Genomic DNA, 14,068 nt, shown 5'->3' on the forward strand with positions numbered 1-14,068 from the left:
ATAGCAGAGCATAGTTACCCGGCATGGGGTACCCATCACTGGCATTTCAGTGTGAAATCTGTGATGATAACTGAGTAGCAGTTGGCTTTCTATTGAAAGTCATTGAAACATCCCACCTGTCACAGCAAATTTACACATTCATATGCTAAAAAGCTCTGAATCAGCTGGTGTTATGTTTCCTTTCTGAGACAGATTGTTTGCCTCTTACTCTCACTGAGCAGCAGATAGGTCCTCCAGTATTTCCACTAGGGTAAATCCAAGCGGGTGAGCGAGCACTTACAAGCTGGTCCTCAGTGATTTGGTCTTTCAAATGTGACATGAAGCAGAAGTTCACCACCTGGACATGGTGTGCTATGGCAGAAGGGAAAATACTAGTGTTTCTCTGCAAACCCTGGATCCAGTGCTGATTTGAGGACTGATTGAGCCAGATGGTGAGGTGTCTGTGCTCATGCAGCTCAGGTTTTCAAGAATTCCTAGGCACTGGTCCACTTGCAGTTGCAAAGCTTAATTGTCTGAGAAACATGCATCTGATTTTCAGAAGGTGTTCCTGAGTCTGGCAGGTTAAGACATTGCACCCTTCACGCCGTGCAAAAGCACCTGCCTCAGCTCCCTGCGCATCCTGAAGCGGTTGGGGTAGCTTGATGGTTGTGGCCATAATAATGCATTTTCCCCCTATGCCATGCTGATTACCTCTGGTGAGGCACCTTTCAGTGCAGCCACAGGCTGTCCAGGCTGGAGCTGGCCTCTGGCTAAGCTGGGGTATTGGCAGAGGACATCCCTGTCTGTCTGCACCCCGCAGAGTAGTCAAAACTTACTTGAGCTGGGTTTGAGCCTCCAGGGCTTTGGGAGGCTGCAATGCTTCTACCGTAACTAAACTGCTTCACAACTTTGAGCCCATCAGCCTTTCTCTTGACATTGCAGGATCAGATGCTGTCTAACACCAGGGACATTACTGCCACTCACATTGTGATGTGACCGAAGGCTGAAGTGGCCCTGTTGGGCACAGGACATTGTTGTCCTGTAATTCCTCTGCTTTACTCTGAAAAACCTCAGCACAGAGAAGCAGAGAAACTGGTGTTGGAGACTGCCCAGGGCCTGTGGGTCCCCATCTCCCCAGTACAGTGTGAGTGATTTAGGCTTTTTTAACAAAACAGCTAATTCAGTATTAAGGGTTTTGGCTGTAGCCACCTGATGGAGGACGGGCGCATGACATGAATGAGGACTAATTAGGCGGCGGATGTGTAATTTGTCATTATTAAAGCTGCATTTGTGCTGGCAGCTGCTGTTTGGAGGCTCGGCTGAGGCTGAAGGCGATGGTGGATCCAACAGTGCCACCTTCTGATAACGCAGCAGAAAGGTACGTGTAGGTTCAACTCCTGGCCGTGACAGACCCTGAAGATCCAAGCTGGGACACACAAGGGGAGCTTAGGGGAGCTGCTCTGCCTGCTCTCATGGGACGGCAGCGTTCCTGCAGTTCCCCAGGTCAGGCATTACCTCTCTTAAGTCCTGTGTCCTGCCGCATGTCAGCCTGCACATACGCTTAGTGCTAGCTTGTGAGGAAAAGTATCAGTTTTAAGCTGTTAGGTGGTAAGAATAGGCATACCTTTCAAATGTTTCTGTTGAAGAACTGTATCAGGAGATACTGCTGATACACAAAACCTAGTTCCACATATAAATCAGTTTATCTTGTATTGGAAAGTCACTGGATAATGCAAAACAATTATGAAGATTTGAAATAGTTTTAAGTGGGAATTTTTCATCAATTTACGTGCACTGTTGAGGTAAATTGGTCTGTTGGTCTAAGGCACACTGAGCAGTGGCTGATATTTCTTTGGGCTGAATTTTAGCATCAGATAAAAAGGACCAACTGAGAAATGTTTGGGCCTCAATAGATAATACAGCCTGGAAAACATTCTTGTTGCATCCTAAGTGATGTAGGTTGGTAAACTGAGGAGAGGTTGAATGTACTGTTAGTGCTGATAGATCCTCAAAGAAGATGTCCTCTGAGGAACTGTGAGAGTTTGGAATAAGGAGCTTCTGATGTGATGCTGGCCTGAGAAATGCTGACATGATAAGTGTTAACCTGCATTGGCTTCCATGTGTGTGAGGCCTCTGAAGAGGTGGTTGTACATACGTGCTTTTGCAAATGGATCTGCTAATCTAAAGATCCCTATGCAACCATTAGCACTTGAGAGTGTGTGTAAATTTATGACATTCCCCAAGGGATTTTGGTTCTATAAAATTAAAATACTGGCAGGCTGGGACAAATATAATCCAGGTTCCATGTGTTTCCTGGTATATAAAAAAGAAAATAAACATATTTTCTCTACACCGGCATATGAAAATTCAAGCCACTAAAACATCTCTTTTCCATTTGAAGAACAGCAATTCATTTGATACCTTAACATCAGGCTTCTGGGATGAGCAGATCTAGCACGGCGTTAGCTGGTCCTTAAGTCTATAAACAAGATGAGAACAGTAGGCAAAATAGGGAAGAGGATGAAGTGGTATCTTTGTGTTGCACAGTTATCTTTCCAGACTTCTTGCAGTGGCTCAAAGGATAACGCTCCCTTTCTTCCTGAGAAAGAGTCCTCTTTCTTTCAGACCTCTCTTCAGTTCCTCCCCTAACCTTCCCACTCTGTGTTAGCTTTAGACCTTGTCTGATTGCACAGTGAATTCCTTCAGTCTCGTATATTGTTTCTGATGAGTAGCAAAGTTCCTTCCATGCTGTCTGCACATAGGGAAGAAGAGAAGAAGTGATAGCAGGACTCTCCCTTTTCAGACAAAATAAGCTATTTATCCATTTATAAGCCTGAAATAAAACAGCACCCTCATCAGTTTTCTTTCATGTTGCATTTTGTTTATTTTTCCCTGACCCTCTGGTACTGCATCACCCTCTGCCTTGTCCTTCTATTAACATCCATTCACCAAGGTCCCTTTCTCTGTCGTATCACCTACAAACATCTTGGCTTTGCTTACACAGTGCTACTGAGACCTGTTGTAGCCTGTCCGGTTGGTCATACCCCTGTGCCAAAAGGCTGACTTGCAAATGCATATGGCCCACGGTGCCCATCTCCATCCCACATTGATTAGATTCACACTTGCATTGCCCTCATGGGAGGAACTTTTCTTGCACATTGACAAAGTGCATATGTTCCTTCAAAACTTCCATAAAACTCCCTGTGGTGGTTTGATACTCATCAAAAATCTGCAGATTACAATGAGGCACAGCTTGGCTGGATGATCACGGTTACCTTGAATGCCCTGCTGGCTCGCCTGTATCCCTGGATTGTCTTTCATCTTGTTTTAATTGCAAATTGCTTCAGGGTGGGTTTTGTCTCCATTATCTTTGTACAGTAGGTCAAAGCACTTGACCAGAGCTCATGGGTCCTGCGGTAGTAGGACTAATAAGAACATTCTGGAGGCCTGACAATATTTAAGAGGGTCTCTTTGGATACAAAACATCACTAAAATTGTTTTCAGATCAGCAGGATTTTGCCTCTCATGTTTGCTTTTATATCATTAAGTTCTTTTGAAATATTTACTGTGTTTTGGTGTGATTAAACAAAAAGATTTTGTTTGAAGCTGTTTTTCTCTTTGAAGCATTGTGTTATTAAAGCTGCTTGTATAAGGCCAGACATTGCTGTTGAGGAAGGCAGTGCAGAGCTCAGTTAGCCAAGCAGAGCCATTACACATTGCATCTCCACCCTGAACTGCTCTAAGGTGAGCGTGAAGCTCAGTCGCTGACTCTTGGGTCTGTGCTTTAAGAGATGGTTCATCCTTGTAGTTTAAAAAGGGCTCAGCTACATTTTTCACCAGTCTGGAAAGGAAGGCTGCAATGCCTTCCCATAACTATAGCCTTCAAAGTTCACGTAATATGAAGCAATATTAGCAAAGCCAATGTGATGTCAACACTATAATCTTGTTGGGGTTTACATTTTCATATTTTCTGGTATTCTGATGCTTGAAAATAGGCACTTAATGACTCTGTGGGAGTATGAGGAAGACTCTGGGGCTGGGAGGGTGAAATGTTTATCCTAAGCTGAATTGCCCAAGCGCAAGGGAGTACTCTGGTCTCTACCCACTAGGCAGTGGTCTCAGAAAGACTGTCTGTCTGCAACTGGAGAGGTCGATTGCTTTTGGCTATTGAGAATCAGTCTCAATACAAGAGAGCTGGTCAGTGAGAGAGCCTTGCTGGTGTGTGTGTCTCTCATGGCATCAGTGCTGTGAAAAGCTCTTAGGAAGTTATATATCTTTGAGTATGTTTATGTGAGTCAGATATACACAATCCTTATAAATACTTATTCCATACTTGTGCAACACGTACATTTTTAGTTGAAGCAAAACATTTGTTCTTTTCACACAGAATTTTCAAGGCCTGCAGTGAAGGTGCAGATTGCTGTAATCTTTTTTGCTAAACAAGACATGTCTGCTACAGAGTAAGATGGGGTTAGAAAGTGAATACACCCTAATGTTTGCTGCACCAGCAGTTATGACCAGCCATCTGCCAAGGGCTGCCCTCCAGCTTCTCCATGGATTTGAAATTCAAATCATTTGGATGGCCTTTACTGCTGTTATTCATCCCAAAACCTCAAAACCCCCAATCTGCATCTATCCATCTTTGAAATGATGAAGGGTGTATTGGTCTGGGAAGGGGAAAGAAATACCCTGAAATAGCCCTGAAGGGAGTTGTTACGTGCAGCGGGTAGAGCCAGGATATTTGCTGCTCACCCTCTGTCCTCAGCTCACCTCCCGTGGAGGGCTCTGAGCATCAGTGACAGGAAAGGGCAGCATGTTTTTGAAATGAGTGGCTTTTGCTGTGTTGACATTCCTGGGCCCAGTTACTGTGGCTCATCAGATGATCTGCTATGGAGGAGCATGGTTCTCCTAAAAAGAAGTTTGTGTAGCTACAGCTGAACACACTTGCTGGCCCAAGCCAAATGCAAAAAGATATTTAAAAGCATGAGACTTATGCACTGAGATTGGGCCTAACTGTTGCTTTGGGTCTTTAAAAATTTGACCTGAGTTTCTAAGGCACTTGGGCATTATTGAAGACATTCCCTTGGAGATGTATGAATTCTATTTCTGGCCAGCTTTGTATTTAATTATCAGATGGTGGTTAGAACATATATTACCATGACCTGGAAAAAGAGAATTGCATTAAGTAGTGATGGGGGCACTGGGGCTATTTTTCTTGCTGTATGCCAGAAGGTGTTTGAATAAATAGACAGCATATTTTCTTATTGTTCTTCATCTTGATTTATTACCATTCTTGAACATTCCCCCTTTGGAGAATCCAGTTACAGTTCTTTTTCCTCCAGAGCTGCACACGGAGAGCCAGCTTTCTATGAGTGGTCTGTAAATATATGTCAGCAGATTGAATCACTTTTTTTCTTCTATTTGTTTGCAACAGATAAGACAAAGAGAGCTTACTCTGAAACACTCAGTTTTGGAAAGAGAAGGGGAACAAATTTAGGACAAAGACCACCCAAAATATTTTCAAGTTCAAGATTCCAGTGAAAACAAATACAACAAAAATTATGTGCTTCTGATTAGTTACATGTATTAGCTGGTATTGTTCCTCTTTCCAGGCCAAATGATTTATTGTCTTCTCTCACACAATGTTAAATGTAAATTGGAGATGTGTAAAATTACATTTGACTGCAGAGCACAGTGTGTATGCAGTGGGTAAGCAAAGTTAGCCCCATATGTTCTATACATTAAGAGTACATAGTTACAGTGTTATGGCAAGAAATGCCAGCTGTTAGGTCATGATATGAATGATTTGCAGATTGAGAGCTATCAGATGTATGAATCTGTGACAACTGCATAATGAACATATTGAAAAGATTGTGACATTAGTAGACCAGCTGTAGAGTGCCCAACTGCTCAGTTTTCCTTTTTGCTGCATAATAAAAGTGAGTTATATTCCTGACTTCAGAAAGAATAGGGTCAGATCTGCAAAATAAAGGAAACTTTGCAGGGGGAGGGATTGGCACCAAAATGCAGAGTGGGACCCCCAAGTCTTCTGCACACCCTCCTGCAAACCTGAACAACCTAGGCTTTTGCAGCTTCTGCTCTTGGCTCAGGGTTGAAAGGGTGATCAATGCCAGTTCTTTTCCTTCCCACGCTGTGTGTGTTGGGAAGGGGAGAGAGGGCAGCTCAGAGAACAGCTTGGCCAAGAAAAGCATTATGTTGCTTGGTTTGTGAATCCAGATTGGCTTTAGGATGTAGGGAAGTTTCCCTGTAGGAGTTAGGATGTAGCCTAGTTCATGAAAGGCTTCAGCCAGTTCCCACTGGAGTGAAAGTGGGGCTCTGCTGTGTGAAACAGACTTTCACACACTACTTGAAGCAATTCAAACAGGAAGAGGGCACACAGAAAAGTGAAATTCATTGCTCAGGATGCAGCTGTCACAGTTTAACTTCATTTTTCTCCCATATTTTAGCGCAAACCACTGTGACTACGACTGAGGCAGTCATCTTGTACCACCTATTCTTCTCTTTGTTTAACACTGAACATCAGGATTTCCTGGTCTAGTGTTACTGTGTGTGTGCATACATACACATACACATGTACATGTGTGTGCACATTTGTCAGTGGTAGCTGAGCAAGTCCTGCTGTTACAGCAGTACTGCACACCTGCATTTATGCAGAACGTTTACTGATTGATGACAGTTTTCAAAACATTTCTCTTTCCCATGTATTGGATTTGTGCTGTATGTATTTATTTATTATATAATTTGTGCCTCTTCCAATTCATTCTGTCTCATGTTTTCCTTACCAGTGTCAGTTGTAGTCAATTACTTGTGTAAAAAGATTGAGAACCTAATTTATGGCATGATGACATACAGTAGATACACTGCTCCCATTAGAACCTGATGAAACCTGTCCATTTGTCTTCTCAGTGTGCCAAGTCAAGTCACAGAGGGTAGACCTTTGACGAAGAAAGCATATTTTCTTACTTAGCTCTGTTCCTAACTAGCTCAACTTCTAGAAATAACATTGGTTGGCCAATGAAAATACTTCTTTGATAGTGGTAGGAATTTAAGATAAAAAGCAGCTGGGTAAGTTTTTTTAGACGAAAGGAAACAACTTTGAACTCTGCAGACAATGTAGTTTAAACCCAAACAGATGTGGTTTAATCTTGGTTTTGATCCTCTTGTAGATTTTCTTTTAAAATGCGTGCATGTGCACAGAAATGATGACTTTCAGATGTCTCAACATAATTTGTTAAGAGTATCACCTTGGTGCGTAAATTTTCTGTGCCAAATACTTCACGTCTTTGAACATCGACTGAAAGGTACCAGAGAGAATTTATGTTGGTCTTTTGGTGCTATCCTGCAGCGGCGTAATACGAACGTAAAGTCTGTAAAATGAGAAACTCAGATGTGTTTTTCTGGTTCCCAATAAATCTTTTTACCGTGAGGGCCTAAAGTAACTCCAAGACGGAAAAGACAATATCAGGCTTATCCAAATTAGCAAACCCCTTTGATCTGAGCCCAGCCCTGTCTTACTTTGATAGCTATTAGTTACATCTGGCATTTTCATATGCTAATTTCCCTCTCCCTTCCCCATATATTAATAGAAGTGGAAGTAAACATATAAACAAACTTCTTTTCAATAGATAATCAACTTTTGATATAAATGTGGTGGTGACACTGTCTTTCAGCATATGTTCCAATCACCATTAAACTTCAAAGCACTGTGCAATCAAGACCTGCTTCTTCCCTACAACCAAATCAGAGGATTGAATGCAGGAGGGCTGGCTAGAGATGTGACTCTGCACAGATGTGAGCATCTCTTTCTCCCCATCCCCTTTCCTTACTCAAATCAGGGATGTGGGATGGAAAAAAATCAGAGCTGCAGGAGGAAAAGAACAGGAAGCAGCCAGCATCAAGAACAACCTCTTTTCTGCTTGGCAGAAGTGAAGAGCACTTGGAAAAAAATAGTGATGCTACCATAAACTGAGGTTTGAAAGCTGAAGCAAGTCCCAGTGGTAGCTGAGGAGAAACTTACAGGTATTTTTGCAAATGGGTATGTAGTTTTAGCAAGTCTTATATTTAGCCTAAGGTCTCAAAAATATTTAGGCCTTTCACACACATTGAAACTAAGGAGAATTAGTCATTCAAATGTGTTTGTAGTATTTGAACCTTGCTGTGTTGTCCTTAAGTCTCTGTTTCTGGGATGAAGATGTTATGTGGCACTCAGCAAGGGAAGATTTTATTTTGCTTATCTTTAGGGTGGTAGGGAATATGTTGAATATGTAATGGAAATGTGTCATAAAAACAGACCAAGAAACAGACCCCCCCACCCAGTTAATTATCTTAAAACATACAAATTTTCTGATTTCTTTTGTGGAGGTTGATTTATGATTTTAGAAGAGAATGCAAATGCTGTGCGTTTCCCATGTCTTCATCATGTTGTAGTAAGTACTTCTACAAATGACCTTTACTGCTGAGCCTGAGAGAGCTCGAGGCTTGCCCTGTGCCTGGGATGTGTTGTGCCACCCTGTTGGCAGAGCTCTGAAATTAGCCAGGCTTTTCCTGCCTTACCTCCTCTAACACACTTGCTCCAAGTGCAGGGACCTGGAGGTAAGTCTTTTCAAAGCTAGAGATAAAGCCATCACATGATTTCTTATAAGATTAAAAACATAGCTTGTAATAGAATAAATACAGCCAGATATCCTGGCTTTTTACCATGACCTAAGCAACTGTTGTTTTAGCAGATAGCAGGAAGCTGTTAGTAACCTGTTCTCAGTGCCTGGTGGAAAAAAGGGTAAAGCTGCTGTAGATCTGACTTTTGAAGCTCATCTGGACTCGTGTTATTATCTATGTTGCCAGAGGAGGCACCTGCTACTGCTCAATTTCTTTATAAATCTTCAGGGTGGCAATGTATTTTGTCAATACTTCCATTTTCTTCTTATTTATTTGTTTCTCTATAAGTAGTAAGAGTTTATGGTACATAAATGGATTTATTTTAAGCGGCCTTTTAAAATGAATCCGCTGGTCCTTTTTTACAAAGGTCTTTGCCTTATTTGCTACACACGGTAGGAGTTACAAAAGGAAATACTCACCATAGAGAGCTGACAGTCCAGGCAACCAAATGGCACCAATTGCCTTCTGTGCATAGACATGAAAACACTTGGTGCATGGGATCTGGTGAAGAAAGCACTCCAGAGTCACTGAACAAGCTGATACTATAGCTGTACTTTGTAAAGCATGGCCCTGTTTTGTGTGTGTGAGGCTGCCAACTACCCTTGAATCAGCAAGAGTTGGGTCTTGAAAAGGATATGGCTCTGTGCCTTGTGTGCATGAAAAGCATTGTGTTTAATAATCCTGTGTAGATCTAGTCATCCTTTTTACTTTCTGTACCTGCAAATATGAGAGCAGATGTGCAAAGTGCTGAAGATGTGTTGGGCTTTCTGACTTCCTGCTTATAGTCTGTTCATCCTGCGCAGCAGCAGTGTGTTGCGTTACGTACTTTTCACAGCGTCTTCCTGAAGTGCCAAAACCCCAGTGAGTATCGTGCATCCCAAGTGGCAGCATCACACACCTGAGAGGCTACAGAGCTGTTGTGTGGGCCCCTCTGCTTGTGCTTTCATTTGAGCTCCATCACTCCACAAGCAGCACAGAACTGAAATGTTATTTTGGCATCCCCATGAAGGGCTGATTGACAGGCAGGTGGAAAAGGAGGCAGTAATGAATGGCAAGAGCAGTCATTTGCACAGATGACTACAGAAAACCCGTAATCAATTAATAATTTGCATGTTCAGAATAAAGATGAGTTGAGGAGTAAATTATTAGCTGCAGTCTAATAGCTCCAGCTAGATGATAGCAGATAATTTGCTATGCTTACATTAGCAAATAACTGAGGTAGTCAGCATACATCAAAATCCAAAACTGTTGCAGTGGAATCTGAAATGTACCTATTCAGCTTGAATAAACCTTCTCTATTGGTGTGCCTTTTAAAGAAAAAGATCTTTTCCATTAAAGAAAGTTTTTTGCCCACTATTTATCTTTTACAAAAGGTTCTTGTATTTGAGAAGAAGGAAAAGCCAGAACCCATCAGACATCCTCCCTCTTCTCTGCTCCCCCAAAAGCCAAAATAAAAACCTATAGTATTTGAATTTTGATAACCGCTCCCTGGAATTTTCCTAATGAGTTCTTTAAACCTCCTGTTATGTGTTTCATACATTGACATATATGGTAAGGTGCCACTACACTTGACAGTTGCATCTGTAAAACATCCTGCCATGCCCGTGAGACCATGCCTAGACCTTTCATTTTATTAGAGGTGGCCAAGTTCTGCAGCAACTGTTACCTAGTAGCACGAATACAACCAGTGGGGGTTTTCTATTAAAAGCTGTGTATAAATTGCAGGAGATGTAATTTTATGGCAAGTGTGAAAAGTCAATGAATATATTTTAGGTGAGTAAGGAACAGGATTTTGAATAATGGATTTTCTTTTCCCATTTTTTTTTACATTTTCAGGGTGATTTCCCTTATTCTCCTGGTTTGGGGTAACTCAGTTTTGTGAGGCACACTGTAAAAGCATAAAAATTGGGATTTATGAAGTAATCTGAAGCATTTAACTATTAAGCAGCTGCTGACTCTATATGGCAACATTAAGTACATGAAGGAAGCCACTTGGTCAGTGTTCTAAAAGACATGCTTATGACTTGTAACTTATGCATCACATCCACTTAAAATTGGTGCTTTAAAGCTTGTCTCCTTGTATGCAGGCAGCACCTACCTTCTGCATTGGGTTCTTCGGTTTTTTAATTGTTACCCAATGTTATGATAGTGATACTCAGAGATGCTGGAATGGTTTGAGCAGCCAGATGGTGAGATTGGTGAATAAAATCCTGGGACTGGGATGCAATCATCCAGTGCTTTTCTGATAACAAGTATTTATCCTGCAATGCTTTGCTTTTAATTCAGCTTTTCCTTGCCAGCTAATCAGAGCCAGCAGTAGACGTCCTCTCTGCTATAATGGGCATCAGGAATTGCATTTCATGGGTGAATGTTTCCCTAGCAGAACTTTCCAGTCTCTGCCATGCCCTCAAGGAGCTTTGCTGCTGCAATATGTGGCCCAGACATCATGTTGTAGTCGCCTTAGGATAATTCTTGGCTGCATTGAGAGCTGAGCTTGCCATTACTCTTCATAACTGGTTAAAAAGTGTGTTTGTGTGTGTATATATACACACACATATATAAGTGTGTATATATATATGCATCCTCATTTTCAGATGTATGATTATGTTACTGAGCCAGAAGTCCAGATTCATCCTTTTCCTACTTTTAATCATTCTGAAAGACATGAGCTTTAGTCCTCCTCATCCATCATTTGCAGACTTCTTTCTCTTAGAAATGCTTTCTAGACAGTATTGGCATGGGTAGACTTGCTGCAACCTTGGAGATGCAAGCCATATCAGGCCTGCTTATTTTTAAAGGTAGGTAGCTGCCCTTTGTGTGTAAATGTTGAGGGAAGTTCTGTAATTTTATGGAATTGTTCTTGATTTGTATCACTGTTGGCTAAACAAGCAAGCTCGCTGTCTCACATCACCTTGTCTTCTTGTTGTGTGCTGGTTCACATTGCCTTGCATGACACATTTGGCCTGGGCATCATTCCTGCTGCTGGCTGGTAGCACAGAGCACCTGGAAAACCGTCTCGCCAGGATCTTTGCAATCTCCACCATCCCTGGGTGACACAATGCTGGCACTGTGGGCTGCAGTCTCCTGCTGGGCTTCCCCAGCTTGAGGTGCTCAATGAATGGGCCCTGCAGGGGCTCAGCTGGGCTGGTGTCTGTTCCTGGAAACCTGGCTTGCTCCAGTGGATAGCTGCAGTGGGGCTGGAGGACTTGTGTGTGTCCAGTGCAGCTGTGCTATTGGTAAAATGGGAGAGGAAGAGCAGTGTTACAGAAACAGTATTTCCTGTGCTTAGGAGTCAGCTTGCAGCTGCAGGGATTTGTAAATTTAAAGGCCTTTGATGATGATGGTGTTGAGTTAGAGAGCAAGTCTGAGATGCCTGCTTGGTAATGGCCATGTGTTTGCGTGCTTCTTTGTGGTGCATTTTACGCTGTGTATGAGATGTTGTTTCTCTCTCATTTCCTACTTGTTGGTAAAAATATTTTTTTGACAGGAAGCTGTAAAAGAGGTTCAGGATGTACAATTGATTTTAGCTCAGGTTTTTCTTATGATTCAGAGAAGTTTGGAAATAAAGTAAGATTTTAATAAGCTTCTAAGTGACTTAGGAGACTAAATGGTGTTCTGATAGTCACTGCATCTTGTTTTAGGGTGCTGCTTGTGCCATGTACTCCCACTGCAATCAGCAGAGCAGTCACTGTGAAACTATCTTCTTCATGAGTGCTGTCACAGTGTATATGTGCAAGATCCATTTCCCTGCTCTCTGATATTTAGTATTTAATGGTTTATTATCTTACCAGATTGACAAGAATGTCATACTCTGGAAAGGTTTGTTCCAGATGTTAAAGCAATGAAGTTTTATTGTTTTACTTTTAGTGATAACATTTGACACGATTTTATGTTGTGCTAAGGAATGCCAAGGAATTACTTGCTGCCATGGTGATAATATTTGTGAAAATGCTAATAATATTATAAATAATCCAATAGGCTTCATGATGTTTCTTTCTCTCTATGGAAACTATGGGATTTTTTTCCTATACTCAAATTTGTTTTTCTAGAAATATGTAGTCAAAATTGTTTGTAGTTACACTGCTATGGGTCCTAGTTGATGTTTTAAATAGCAGACGTTCCAACACACCTCTGGAGGTACAGGTGTAAACCCACTTACCACCTTTGCATGAATGAACACAGTTGTTTCTAGAGCAACAACACAGATCCATTTTGCTGTTGGAAACTTTGAACGCATGACATACTTTGGATATAAATGTGCTTAGTGACAAAGATCTGGAGTCTCTTAGTCCACAACTGTCCCCTAGGGACAATGCTAGTATTCCATTTTGGAGGGACATGAGGAGCAAGTGTAGAGAGGGTGCACTCATTTCTCTGCACTAGGAGGGCCAAACAGCTCAGGACCCAGAGTTAACTCAAAACCAGTAAAAGGTAGGGTTAAATATCCCACTTTTTCTTCAGCTGTGATGAGAGGAGATTTGAGATGCAGCCCTACAGCCCTGGGCTCAGTTTCTGGTCTCCCAGTCTTGTGACATAACCACTGGAAACAGTGCTGCCTGACTGTGGGAAAGTTAATTCAATTGGTTACAGTCAACATGTTTTTTAAAAGCAGCAAAAGGTTAAATCATAAAGTGTTGGGAGATCATCAAAGTGGATTTTAGGGGAAACAGAGGAGTCTAAATGCAATGGGGTGAGAGTCACTGAGGACTCAAAAACAGAGCCAAGGCTTCTCACAGGAGCCCTGCCTCACAGCCAGCTGCTATGTGGCAACAGTCACTTAGCGTGAAGGAACATCAAATCATGTTCATTAGGCTGGAGCATGAACTCAGGCACTCTTCCACTTGCTTGTCCTGTGATTAGTGAGTGTAATTAGAAAGTCTGTGTTCACTGGAAGGAAACCGCTTTGGCCTGCGCTCTGGTATGGATTAAACGGCAAACCAAAACATCATCATGTTTTGACTAATTGCTGTTGAAACTTTTCAGCAAAATGTCAAAACTTGAAGCGAGGCCACGTCTGAAAATGAAAGTACAGTAAGTACATGGCTGGTATTTAAAAAACCATCAAATTGGATGGATAGATCTAAGGGAAAATAAATTGCCTGGGTTCCATCAAATGAAATTCAAGTTCCATATATTTAAAGACATGTGGACTGTATTTGGAAACATCCTATACAAAGGCCTCACAGTAAAAATGGAAAAGATGTGGCTGCAGATAAGCAGTCATGTTGAGAATAGAGCGTAGATCATGGATCAAGCATGAAGAAGGAAAACTAAAGGCAGGATCAAGTGTTTGGTAGACTTTAGTAGGTTTCAGAGAACTCATGGAGTATTTCTTCCCAAACCTGGTGAAGGAATGGCTCCTGTCAGCCTCCATGGACTTTAATTCAGGACTACACTGGAGATTTATGAGAGA

At 41.8% G+C, this 14,068-nt stretch overlaps 1 long non-coding RNA gene across 7 annotated transcripts in view; it reads left to right on the top strand.

Annotated features, from left to right (window-relative positions):
• LOC134169621 (uncharacterized) overlaps positions 1-14,068 on the top strand; it is a 640,302-nt gene that overhangs the window by 453,984 nt on the left and 172,250 nt on the right. For 2 of the 7 annotated variants that reach the window (XR_009966957.1, XR_009966954.1), the window contains exons 1-3: positions 7,299-7,970; positions 8,428-8,592; positions 11,354-11,453. This is a non-coding gene — a long non-coding RNA (uncharacterized LOC134169621). Of the gene's footprint in view, positions 1-7,280; positions 7,971-8,427; positions 8,593-11,353; positions 11,454-14,068 lie in introns of those variants that run through there. The other 5 variants (XR_009966953.1, XR_009966951.1, XR_009966952.1 and 2 more) reach the window with 5 other exon arrangements.

The sequence above is a fragment of the Pezoporus occidentalis genome, unplaced genomic scaffold (assembly GCF_034315485.1).
Source record: "Pezoporus occidentalis ecotype Australia unplaced genomic scaffold, CSIRO_AGI_Poc_V1 ctg35, whole genome shotgun sequence".
In the NCBI taxonomy this organism is placed as follows: Eukaryota; Metazoa; Chordata; class Aves; order Psittaciformes; family Psittacidae; genus Pezoporus; species Pezoporus occidentalis.